Here is a 13,158-nt window from a genome sequence, read left to right on the forward strand (position 1 = left end):
GGATGAGAACACTCCTACTGGAACTTTTACCACAATAACAGCTCTCTTGCTGTTGCCTGTCAGCCAGTCAGCCAGATTGCTGCAGTCCTGGCCAAGATGGTGCAGTCTGAAACCGGGCCTGCCAGGCCCAGAGCTGATCAAGCTTGCCCTACATTATCATCTGCAATCTCCTCAATAGGAGGTCAGCAACATTCCACCAGCCAGTCTGCAGTTATGTTCTTTTTACTTTTGACGTCATCATATCACAATATCCCACTTTTTCTATTTAAAGGTTTGCCTTTAAAGAATCAAACTATTTACTTGAAAGCAAAATAAATTAACATTGTTATAAAAGCAAAAAAACTGCGGATGCTGGAAATCTGAAACAAAAACAAAAATACCTGGAAAAACTCAGCAGGTCTGGCAGCATCTGTGGAGAGGAACAAAAACAGAATTACCTGGAAAAACTCAGCAGGTCTGGCAGCATCGGCGGAGAAGAAAAGAGTTGACGTTTCGAGTCCTCATGACCCTTCGACAGAACTTGAGTTCGAGTCCAAGAAAGAGTTGAAACAGCATCCGCAGTTTTTGTGTTTTTATCTCTGCGGAGAGGAATACAGATGACATTTCGAGTCCGTATGACTCTTCATCATTGTGTCTGAATGTACTTTAACATAGAGTAATAAATTTACAGGTCTCTGAAACATTTTGGTGGCTTGCTTACCCATCCAGCTTTAGTTATGGTGATATTTGCTGGAGGCTGCTGGACGTTTTCCGAATGCTGTTTAAGGCTGCTTCGTTTGTGTTGCACTTTAGACCATGTTCTAGTCACAATGGAATTACTCAGTCTTTCTAATTGTGGTGTTATTCTGATTTGGCATCTACTTTGTCACACTGTCATGTCATTTGATGTCTATACTTGATATGATCTTGGTTCAGGGCATAAGCTGACAATTTCTGCTGGATTCCAGGTGCCATCAGTTGGATGTTGCACTCAAACATTCTGTCTCATGTTCAGGTTGGGTAGTTTGTTACCCGCATGCCAGTCATGAGCATCTTTCATTTCCCCTGTGTTTTGAATAAAGCATCACATACCCCTGGTGACGAGCCATGACTGGGGAGGATTGTCTGCTGAATAGTAATTCCATGCTGGCTCTGCAATATGAAGTTTACAAGTTCAGAATGAGTATATGCATTTGATTCAAACAGTGTTGTGTAGCCTGTTGGCTGATGACCTGCATTGCAGCTAGGTGATCGTTTCCCAGTGTAAACACAGGGTTTTTGGCAGTTCTCCTTATGGTCTCTGGTTCTCGTAATTATCTTGTCAATACAATGGATGACGACCAGGGACAGGTTCTTGTACACTGGTAGCCCACAACATAAAATATCTGGGGTGACCAGGGTGAGTTGTTGTAGTGGCACTTGAGTGTAATGGATCCCAAACTGAACCTCTGAGCCATTGCGCACAGTGAGTTTGGCAGTGGCTAGCTGAATCATCACTTGTTATGTCTGTGGGTACATACATTTCTGCATTTGAAATGTAATGATGTTTGCACCTGCCCTGTTATCCAGTTTTGCATATAGGTTATGCTGACCCTGCATCTGTGTGCAAATAATCCGAACAGTGGCAAAGGCTTCTGTTGGTACCACTGTGTCAATACATTCTTTGATGTTCACGTGCTGAATGTCGACTCACTTTCAGATGTTCTGCTCATCCTCATCATCTGACCATATAGTTTGGCTAGATATTCCATGGGTCATGTTTGGCATGTGCTCTTGGCTGCTTGGAATGCTGTAACTGTCTGGCCTCTACTTGTGGCTGCTTATGATGTTGAACTACTTTGGCCTTTGCTTCTGCATTAGCGCTTCCAATATCCTCTGGTGCCACATGCTTTGCATTCAGCATTAAAAGCTGGGTAATTTCTTTGTGGGTGTATGAAGGCACAACACTGCATTGCTTACTAGGCTTGTCTGCATTGGCTAAGGGGGACAAGTTATGCATAGGGCTGAATCTTCGGCTCAGCAAGTGAAGCTGGGGCCCGTTCACTGAGGTGTAAAATGACGTGGAGTGACTTCGGGCATGTGTCCCAATGTCACCGCGCATCATTTAGATTTTCAGTTAAGGCCATTAATTAACTAATTAAACCTATTGAGAAAGCTGCCCGTCCAACCTTAAAGTTGGTGGGCAGGTGAAGAGCCCAGGCAGCGTTCCACGGGCAGGATGAGGTTTCATGAAGGGCTTATAAATTAACTAATTTTTTTCACTAAAATTCATTGACATGTCCAAGCTCATGTGACACTCTCACATGAGGGGACGTCTTAATTTTTTTTTCTCTTTATTAAAATTTTTGTAACTTAAGCTAATCTCCCTGAGGCAGCTCTGTAGCTCAGGGAGATTTCTGCACTCTTTTGCATACATGCGCAAAAGAACACAGGCCTGACTCAGGGAACTCACCCTCCCACCCGCACAGGGAGCGCTCAGCGTTTCCGGGTGCGTGTCATGCTGGTTGGGCCTTAATTGGCCAGCCCAAATAAAATGGCGGCACGGACCCAACTGGGGGCTCCAATTGGGTCCACGCCCACCCCCCACAACCCTGCCAATGGGGGGGAAAACTCTACCCATAGTCCGTAGACTCTGTGTACTCATTAGCATGGCTTTGTACTTGCATCTGGTTTGTAGTAGTGCTTCCACAGTGTAATCTTTGGGTTGGTCCAAGATGCCTTTTGGAATGCTTCCATTGGGGTAGATTTTATCTGTTAGCTACCTATGCTGCCATGAAGTCGTAATCATGTCCTTTTTCTCTACATCTACTTATGAATTGGCTAATATTTGCCTAAAGGACATAAATTCCAGACAGCGTATTCTGAAGTTGAGCTTCGCTTGTAATTGATTTTTAAGTTTTGACAACAGGATACAATATGGTTGACCTGACATGTTCAATCTGTGAAGGCCTGCATTGCCTATGTTAATTTTATTTTTTATGGCTCCCTTATCTGGTTCGAAAATATCAAAATTGATAATACATAGCTCAATACATTGATGGAAAAAAGGAAGTTCAGATAAGAGATTTGTTCCTTTCCAATTGAGTATTGGAAATTTTGTGGTCATCTTTTAGTCTTTTGTAGGATTTTTAATGCTATCTGAAGCTTTTGATGGCTATGTGAGTCTGTTCCAGCTCTGCTAGGGTTGATTTAGCTCTGAGATGCAGTATCTACCTTATCAAGGTCACTGCTTCACTGCAATGGTGGCACTGATGAACTCTTTCTAATTTTCTTCAGGTTTTAGCTCTAAGCTCCACCGACGAAGCATTGATTGTCGTGGGAAAACATTGCAAACTTCAAAAATGAAAGCAAACAATGAAAAATGACTTTTTATCTACTTCTCCCAGCTGTTTGGAGCTGTTCCTGGATAAGTTATTTTTCCCAGCCCAGCCTGCATTACTTAGCCTCAGGAGTAATCAATTCTCCTGCCTGTGGAATTCTACTTAAAGGGAGACCACTTGCTGTTTGCTGTTTATGTTCCTGTTTAACTTGGCAGCCAATAGGCTTTTCTTAATGAAGCTCTCCCAAAATTGAACAATCTTACCATGACCCAATGCCTACTGGCTGGAGCAAGGTACAATGACAGAATGGAGGTATGGTGTGTATAGAATTCCTACAAAGCAACAGAATCCTTGCACACAGTGAGTCTTGATAGTTGTTTCACTTTCACACCAACTCTCATCTTCTGTTATATGTGAAGGGCTGAGGCTTGTATATTTTGCAGTCAACTCTTCAAAAACTGCCTCCAAAGCAAATATATTACCCCCCTTAACAAGGAAGACGTAAACTGTATGCAGTATTCTAGGTGAGGTCTCACCAATGCCTTGTACCATTGTAGCAAGACTTCCCCACTTTTATACTACACCTCATTGCCATATAGGCTAACATTCCATTTGCTTTCCTAATCATGTGCGGTGCATGTAGGCTAACGCTTTGTGATTCATGTATACTACACTGCAGCATTATGCAGAATCTGTCCATTTAAATAATATTCTACTTTTCTATTCTTCCTGCCAATTTCCCTACATTATACTCCATCTGCCAAATTTTTGCCCACTCACTTAACCTACTTATATCCCTTTGCAGAATCTCTGTGTCCTTCTCACAACTTGCTTTGAAACCTGTCCTTGTATTGGCAGCAAATCTGGCTACACTACATTCAGTCACTTCAAATAATATAGATTAAAAATAGAGGCCCCAGCACTAATCCCCACTAGTTACTGGTTGGCAACTTGAAAATGACTTATTTATCCTGACCCTCTGTTTCCTGTTAGCCAATCCCCTATCTTGATATAAAACTCTGAACACCATGAGCTCTTGTCTTGTGAAGTAACCTTTAATGTGGCACCTTATTAAATACCTTTCAGAAATCCAAATACACTGCATCACCTGATTGCCATTTATCCACCTTGCTTGTTACACCTTCAAGTGGGAGAGCTGCTTGCTGCTGAGGTGTGCTAGAGACCTTGGGAGTTGGACCACTTAAGTTTAAAAATAACAAAAAGTTCAGGATGCCCAGTATTGGAGGGGAAGCCCTACTGGAGAAACCGATGTAACAATGGGGACTGCCTTCCCTGACTGTGGCCTTATCTTTGGACCATTAAGCGTCAGGCCCTGATGGCCCACCACAATGCCCCCCCTCCCCACTCGCAACTGGATTGCTGCAAAGAGGCCAGCTCCATTTAGCTGACAACCTCACATCACAGCAGGGTTTGCCTTGCAATTGGAAAAATGCCAATGGCCCCATAAAATAGCTGATACTTGGGCCTTTGGTTATTTTAATGAGCTGCCTGCCTCCTTACAGTGGATCGCTTTTCCGTATTGATCCTGTAGTTGGTAGAATGTCCCATTGGTGGGACCACATCGCGGAGATGATTTGATGCAGCTCCCCATGTTTTGTCGGCCTTGCTGCCTCCCAGCCCACCACTCGGGGCAGGTAAAATCATGGCCATTGTTCACATAAGCTTTACAGAAATGCTGAATATTTTTAATTATAATTACAGATCAAGGAGATAATGCCCCACTATTTTACTGGATAAATTAACCAATATGAGTCAAACAACCAATCTAATAGTTATTGGATCTATATTTAAAAAGTTAAAAAAGATGCAAGGCTAAGAATGGAGTGCAGGAGAGTGGATTTGGATGGATCTTTCAAATAGCTCTTTGATAAGGTCCTATGAATATCTATTAACACAAATCTTTACATGACAAAACCTTGCAAATTCCAACAGTTGGTATCTTTAATCCAAAGCATAGTTTAATTACCAACATAAAATAATTTATGTTCATCCATTTTTAATACTTCACCTCAATAATTTACTCCTAACATTCCCTCAAACTACAATTTTAACAATGAGGGCGTCATGTGTATCAGCTACATGATGCACTCCAACAACTCCCAAGACTTTGGCCTAAGTTATCGCAAAAATGGGGACGGTCTCTGGCTTCGCCAAAATGGCATCAGTGACTTGGTTCTGTATGTCCCAACCCCAAACTTGGCACCCACCACTTTCACCATTTTCACTCCAGACTTGGGAGTGAAAATTCAGGTCTTTTTTAATAACATTTCCTAAGCCCTCTACTGCCTGCAAGAAAATGGGCAACAGATGCATAGAACGCCATCACCTGCAAATCCCCCTCCAAGTCACACGCCATCTCAGCTTGGATATATAGTGCCATTCCTTCACTGTTATTATGTCAAAATCCTGGAATTCTAAAGCCATCGTGAGAGTACCTTCACCATATGCACTGCAGTGCTTCAAGTCTCAAGGGCAATTAGGAAGCAATAATAATTCTGGCCTTGCCAACAAAGCCCACATCCCTTGAATGAATAGATCAAAATTCCCGTACTGTATAATCTAATGTAACCAATAGCTGTTTGTACCTTATTAAATCTTGTCACAAGTACATCATGTAAAGCTCCACAGCCTTACCACAGTACATTTAAAACACATTAAACTCTGCCTCCCCTAGGGAGGAGTAATAGTGACAGAAAAATCATGTTTTTTTTGGTCACATTATCCAGCATCAATTGACAAATATCTAGGTAGGAGTCAAAAACAAAGGTATTAGATTAACAGAACTTGGCAGTGCGCTGTGCAGCAAATGTATTTAAAACCACAGCTTATAGCTGACTGGACATCACAGAAGATCAATAGGAAGAAGGCTATCACCTCCCCATCTGATCAAACAATAGCTACAGGCATAGACCCCCTACTCTTTGCCACAGATTGAAGTGTTGCAGAGTTAATAACTGCCCTGCCACACAGGCGAGTGTTTGCACAGACCTCAATATCAAACTACAGCAGTAACAGAGAGAGGCAATTTACTTCTGGTGTCTTCCCTGGGGTGTGTCATGATAAACACAATACAAGTGATCACTTGTGCGCCTTTATGGGCAGGATTTTCCCGTCGGCGAGCAGGGAGTGAGGCCCGCAGATACCTGTAATCCTGGGTGGGTTCGAAACATGAGGGGTGGAATTTCAGTTGAAATCCATGTGGGGTAAGTTCCCGTCACATTCTGAAATCCACTCTCAGTGCCATGCGCCGCCATATGAACACACTCGACCTCTCCCTCCAGCAGCACCGCCGTACCCTTTTTCAAAGCTGCGCGTGCCCCCAGTTTCATTTTATCCTTCGGCTCATCCGACGCCTCAACAAGAAACGTTTTCTCTTTCTCTCAAGTGCTAAGGAACGCAAGCTCCAACAACTCATCGACACCAACACCCATCTAGGACCCTCCACCCCTGCCTGTCCCTCCGTCCCCACCCTTTCTTCCAGTCCCAACCCCAGCCGTGTATTCACTATACCCCCTGACCTTCCCCTCTCCGATGCTGAACGTTCAGTGCTCAGCAAAGGACTTAGTTTCATACCCTTACGCCCTCACCTCAATGAATTTCGGGCTCGGCATGATACTGAACTCTTCTTCTGCCGTCTTCGTCTCCGGGCTCACTTCTTTGGGCAGGAGTCCTCTCCCAGTTCAACGGATCCTTTTACCCATCTTCAATATTCTCCCTCCACCTGGACCCCTCCCTCTGGATTCTTACCTTCTCTCGATCTTTTCATTGAGAACTGTCGGCGCGACATTAGTCGTCTCAATTTCTCTGCTCCTCTCACCCATTCTAACCTGTCTCTCTCTGAACTTACTGCACTCCATTCTCTCAGGTCCAACCCTGACATTGTCATCAAACCCGCTGACAAGGGTGGTGCTGTTGTTGTCTGGCGCACTGACCTCTACCACGCGGAGGCTGAGCGTCAACTCGCAGACACTTCCTCCTACCTCTCCCTGGACCATGACCCCACCACTGAACATCAAGCCACTGTTTCCAGGACTGTCACTGACCTCATCTCCTCTGGGGATCTCCCTCCCACAGCTTCCAACCTGATAGTCGCCCAACCTCGGACGGCCCGCTTCTATCTCCTACCCAAAATCCACAAACAGAACTGCCCCGGTAGACCAATCGTCTCAGCTTGCTCCTGCCCCACAGAACTCATTTCTCGTTATCTTGACTCCCTTCTCTCTCCCCTTGTCCAGTCCCTTCCCACCTACATCCGTGATTCCTCTGACACCTTACGTCACATCAACAATTTCCAGTTCCCTGGCCCCTACCGCTTCCTCTTCACCATGGACGTCCAATCCCTCTATACCTCCATCCCCCACCAGGATGGTCTGAGGGCCCTTAGCTTCTTCCTCGAACAGAGGCCCGAACAATCCCCATCCACCACTACTCTCCTCCGTCTGGCTGAACTTGTTCTCACGCTGAACAATTTCTCCTTCAACTCCTCTCACTTCCTCCAAATAAAAGGTGTGGCTATGGGTACCCGCATGGGCCCCAGCTATGCCTGTCTCTTTATGGGGTATGTGGAACATTCCTTGTTGCAGTCCTACTCCGGCCCCCTTCCACAACTCTTTCTCCGGTACATCGATGATTATTTCGGTGCCGCTTCATGCTCTCGTCAGGACTTGGAAAAATTTATTAATTTTGCTTCCAATCTCCACCCCTCCATCATTTTCACGTGGTCCATCTCTGACACTTCCCTTCCCTTCCTTGACCTCTCTGTCTCAATCTCTGGTGATAGACTGTCCACCAATATCCATTACAAACCCACCGACTCCCACAGCTATCTCAACTACAGCTCCTCACACCCCACTTCCTGTAAGGACTCCATCCCATTCTCTCAGTTCCTTCGCCTCCGTCGCATCTGTTCCGATGATGCTACATTCAAAAACAGTTCCTCTGACATGTCCTCCTTCTTCCTTAACCGAGGTTTTCCACCCACGGTCGTTGACAGGGCCCTCAACCGTGTCCGGCCCATCTCCCGCGCATCTGCCATCACTCCTTCTCCTCCCTCCCAGAAACATGATAGGGTCCCCCTTGTCCTCACTTATCACCCCACCAGCCTCCGCATTCAAAGGATCATCCTCCGCCATTTCCGCCAACTCCAGCATGATGCCACTACCAAACACATCTTCCCTTCACCCCCCTTATCGGCATTCCGTAGGGATCGCTCCCTCCGGGACACCCTGGTCCACTCCTCCATCACCCCCTACTCCTCAACCCCCTCCTATGGCACAACCCCATGCCCACGCAAAGGATGCAACACCTGCCCCTTCACTTCCTCTCTCCTCACCGTCCAAGGACCCAAACACTCCTTTCAAGTGAAGCAGCATTTCACTTGCATTTCCCCCAACTTAGTCTACTGCATTCGTTGCTCCCAATGTGGTCTCCTCTACATTGGAGAGACCAAACGTAAACTGGGCGACCGCTTTGCTGAACACCTGCGGTCTGTCCGCAAGAATGACCCAAACCTCCCTGTCGCTTGCCATTTTAACACTCCACCCTGCTCTCTTGCCCACATGTCTGTCCTTGGCTTGCTGCATTGTTCCAGTGAAGCCCAACGCAAACTGGAGGAACAACACCTCATCTTCCGACTAGGGACTTTACAGCCTTCTGGACTGAATATTGAATTCAACAACTTTAGGTCGTGAGCTCCCTCCCCCATCCCCAACCCCTTTCTGTTTCCCCCTTCTTTTTTTTCCCCAATAACTTATAAAGATTTTCCCTTTCCCACCTATTTCCATTATATAAAAAAAACCCACTAGAGCTATACCTTGAGTGCCCTACCATCCATTCTTAATTAGCACATTCGTTTAGATAATATCACCAACTTTAACTTTAACACCTATGTGTTCTATTGTACTATTGTCGTTGACATCTTTTGATGATCTGCTTCTATCACTGCTTGTTTGTCCCTACAACCACACCAACCCCCTCCACCTCTCTGTCTCTCTATCTCTCCGCCCCCCACACACACACCTTGAACCAGCTTATATTTCAGCTCTTTCCTGGACTCGAACTCAAGTTCTGTCGAAGGGTCATGAGGACTCGAAACGTCAACTCTTTTCTTCTCCGCCGATGCTGCCAGACCTGCTGAGTTTTTCCAGGTAATTCTGTTTTTGTTTTGGTTTTACTGATGCCAGTTTCATACAGGAACACTACAGCTGATGTTGTGCCTCTTTTGGATGAAAGCCAAAAGTTCATCACCCTCTTGGTGCCCCCTCACCCCCACCCGTACACAGCCCCTAGCTGCCAACTCTGCTCAATTACTAAGCACAATATTGACGGAATTTTCACAGTATCCATTTAATTATGTGTTTATGCTGCCAATGAATATCCATATATGAAGTGGTCACTCTGCATTTGAAGATGCACAACTAGTTATGGAGAAAAAGACCATGATTGCATCATTGGAGGGGGTACAGCTCTATAGCTGGCCCACTTGATGGGCACAGTTCTAATCTTAACTGAAAATCATCATCAATCAGTTTCTGACACAACTGTTGGTTGATCATGCAATCCCTCGTTTTCATTTTCCTGATACTGCATTGCTTTTAATGTGAGAATAATGCCTCTGCTGCGAGCGAGATTGAGAAGCATGGAACTGATCATAGTCATTTTAACATTTTTTTCTTTGGCATGCTGGAAGTCACACTTCCTCAAGAAACACATCAAAATAACATGCCAGAAATCTGCTGAAACATATCTCATTGTGATGAAGTTTGACTGGGTTCCAGGAATCATGCAAAGGTGTGAAAGCCATTGTTCCCAGTAGGCTTGTATTGGCTAGCTATTTTGTTTCATTTGAGCATCAAATATTATTGAAACATTCATAGTAGTACCTTTTTCTGTTTAACTATGCCATATTGTGATCCATGGGATCACAGAGATTTTTTTATTCATTCAGGGGGTGTGATGCTGGCTGGGCCAGCATTTATTGCCCATCCCTTGTTGCCCTTGAGAAGGTGGTGGTGAGCTGCCTTCTTGAACCACTGCAGTCAATGTGGTCTGGGTGCACCCACAGTGATGTTAGGAAGGGAGTTCCAGGGTTTTGACTCAGTGACATTGAAGGAACGGCGATATATTTCCAAGCCAGGACAATGAGTGGCTTGGAGGAGAAGTTCCAGGTTTCCATCTATCTGCTGCCCTTGTCCTTCTAGATGCTAGTGGTTGTGGGCTTGGAAGGTACTGTCTAAGGAGCCTTGGTGAATTCCTGCAGTGCAGATTGTAGGTGGTACACACTGCTGCTACTGTGCATTGGTGATGGAGGGAGTAAATGTTTATGAATGTGGTGCCAACCAAGCTTTGTCCTGGATGGTGTCAAGTTTCTTGAGTGTTATGGGAGTTGCACTCATCCAGGCAAATGGGGAGTATTCTATCACACTCCTAACTTATGCCTTGTAGATGGTGGACAGGCTTTGGGAAGTCAGGAGTTAAGTTACTCGTTGTGGGATTCCAAGCCTCTGATCTGCTCTTGTAGCCACAGTATTTATTTGGCTAGTCCAGTTCAGTTTTTGGTCAATGATAACCCCCAGGATGTTGATAGCGCCATGGAAAATCAAGGGGCAATGGTTAGGTTCTCTCTTGTTGGAGGTGGTCATTGCCTGGCACTTGTGTGGTGGGAATGTTACTTGCCACTTGTCAGCCCAAGACTAGATATTGTCCAGGCCTCGCTGCATTTGGACATGGACTGCTTCAGTATCTGAAGAGTAGCAAATGGTTCTGAACATTGTGCAATCATCAGCCAATATCCCCACTTCTGACCTTATCATGGAAGGAAGATCATTGATGAAGCTGCTGAAGATGGTTGGGCCTAGGACATTACCCTAAGGAACTCCAGCAGTGATGTCCTGGAGCTGAGATGACTGACTTTCAACAACCACAACCATCTTCCTTTGTGCTAGGTGTAACTCAAATCAGTGAAGAGTTTTCCCTCTGATTCCCTTGACTCCAGTTTTGCTAGGTCTCCTTGATGCAACACGTGGTCTTGATGTCAGGGGCAGTCACTCTCGTCTCACCTTGGGAGTTCAGCTCTTTTTGCCATGTTTGAACCAAGGCTGTACTGAGGTCAGGAGCTGAGTAGCCCTAGCAGAACCCAAATTTGACATCAGTGAACAGGTTATTGCTAAGCAAGTGCCACTTGATAGCACTGTTGATGACCCCTTCCATCACTTTAATAATGTTCGAGAGTAGGCTGATGGAATGGTAATTGGTCGGGTTGGATTTGTCCTGCTTTTTGTGTATAGGACATACCTGGGCAATTTTCCACATAACCGGGTAGATGCCAGTGTTTTAGCTGTACTGGAACAGCTTGGCTAAGGCGCGGCAAGTTCTGGAGCACAAGAGCTCTATTGCCGAAATATTGTCAGGGCCCATAGCCTATACACTATCCAATGCCTTCAGCTGTTTCTTGATATCACGTGGAGTGAATTGCATTGGCCGAAGACTGGTATCAGTGATGGTGGGGACCTCCGGAGGAGATTGAGATGGATATCCACTCGGCACTTCTAGCTGAAGATTGTAGCAAATGCTTCAGATTTATATTTTGCACTGACATGCTGGGACCCCCACATCACTGAGGCTGGGCACATTTGTGGAGCCTCCTCCTCCATTGAGCTGTTTAAATGTCCTCCACATTCACGACTGGATGTGGCAGGACTGTAAAGCTTAGGTCTGATCCGTTGGTTGTGGGATCACTTAGCTCTGTCTATCAATTGCTGCATATGCTGTTTGGCTGCAAGTAGTCCTGTGTTATAACTTTACCAGGTTGACACCTTATTTTTAGGTATGCCTGGTGCTGCTCCTGGCATGCCCTCCTGCACTCTTCATTGAACCAGGGTTGATCCCCTGGCTTGGTCGTGATGGTAGAGTGGGGCATGTGATGGGTCATGAGGTTACAGATCGTTTTTGTGTACAATTCTGCTGCTGCAGATGGGGTCACAGCACCTCATATATGTCTAGTCTTGAGTTGCTAGATCTGTTTGAAATCTTTTCCATTTAGCACAGTGGCAGTGCCACAAAACACCATGGAGGGTATCCTCAATGTGAAGGCGGGACTTAGTCTCTACAATGACTGTGCGGTAGTCACTCCTACTGATACAATCATGGACAGATGCATCTGCGGCAGACAGGTTGGTGAAGATGAGGTCAAGTATGTTTTTCCCTCTTAGTTCGCTCGCCACCTGCTGCAGACTCAGTCTATTAGCTATACCAATTAGGACCAGTTCAGTCAGTAGTGTTGCTACTGAGCCACTCTTGGTGATGGACATTGAAGGCCCCCACCCAGAGTATATTCTGCACCCTTGCCACCCTCAGTGCTTCCTCCAAATGGTGTTCAACATGGAGGAGCCCTCATTCATGGGATGGCGGTACATGGTAATCAGCAGGAGGTTTCCTTGCCCATGTTTGACCTGATATCATGAGACTTCATTGGGTCTGGAATCGATGTTGAGAACTCCAAGGGCAACTCCCTCCCAACTGTATGCCAAGGTGCTGCCACCTCTTCTAGTCTGTCCTGCCAGTGGGACAGGACATACCCAGGGATGATGAAGTCTGAGACATTATCTGTAAAATAAGACTCCATGAGGATGACAATGTCAGACTAGCCTGTGAGACAGCTCTCACAATTTTGGCACTAGCCCCCAGCTGTTACAAAGGACAACTTTGCTGTTTTTATTTTCAGTGTATAGGTTGATGCCGGGTGGTCCCTCATTCCTTTTTTGATACTTTGTAGTGGCTTGATGAGGGTAAGTATGTCAACTGAGTGGCTTGCTAAGCCATTTCAGAGAGCAGTTAAGAG

The sequence above is a fragment of the Carcharodon carcharias genome, chromosome 4, assembly GCF_017639515.1.
Source record: "Carcharodon carcharias isolate sCarCar2 chromosome 4, sCarCar2.pri, whole genome shotgun sequence".
Classification (NCBI taxonomy): Eukaryota; Metazoa; Chordata; class Chondrichthyes; order Lamniformes; family Lamnidae; genus Carcharodon; species Carcharodon carcharias.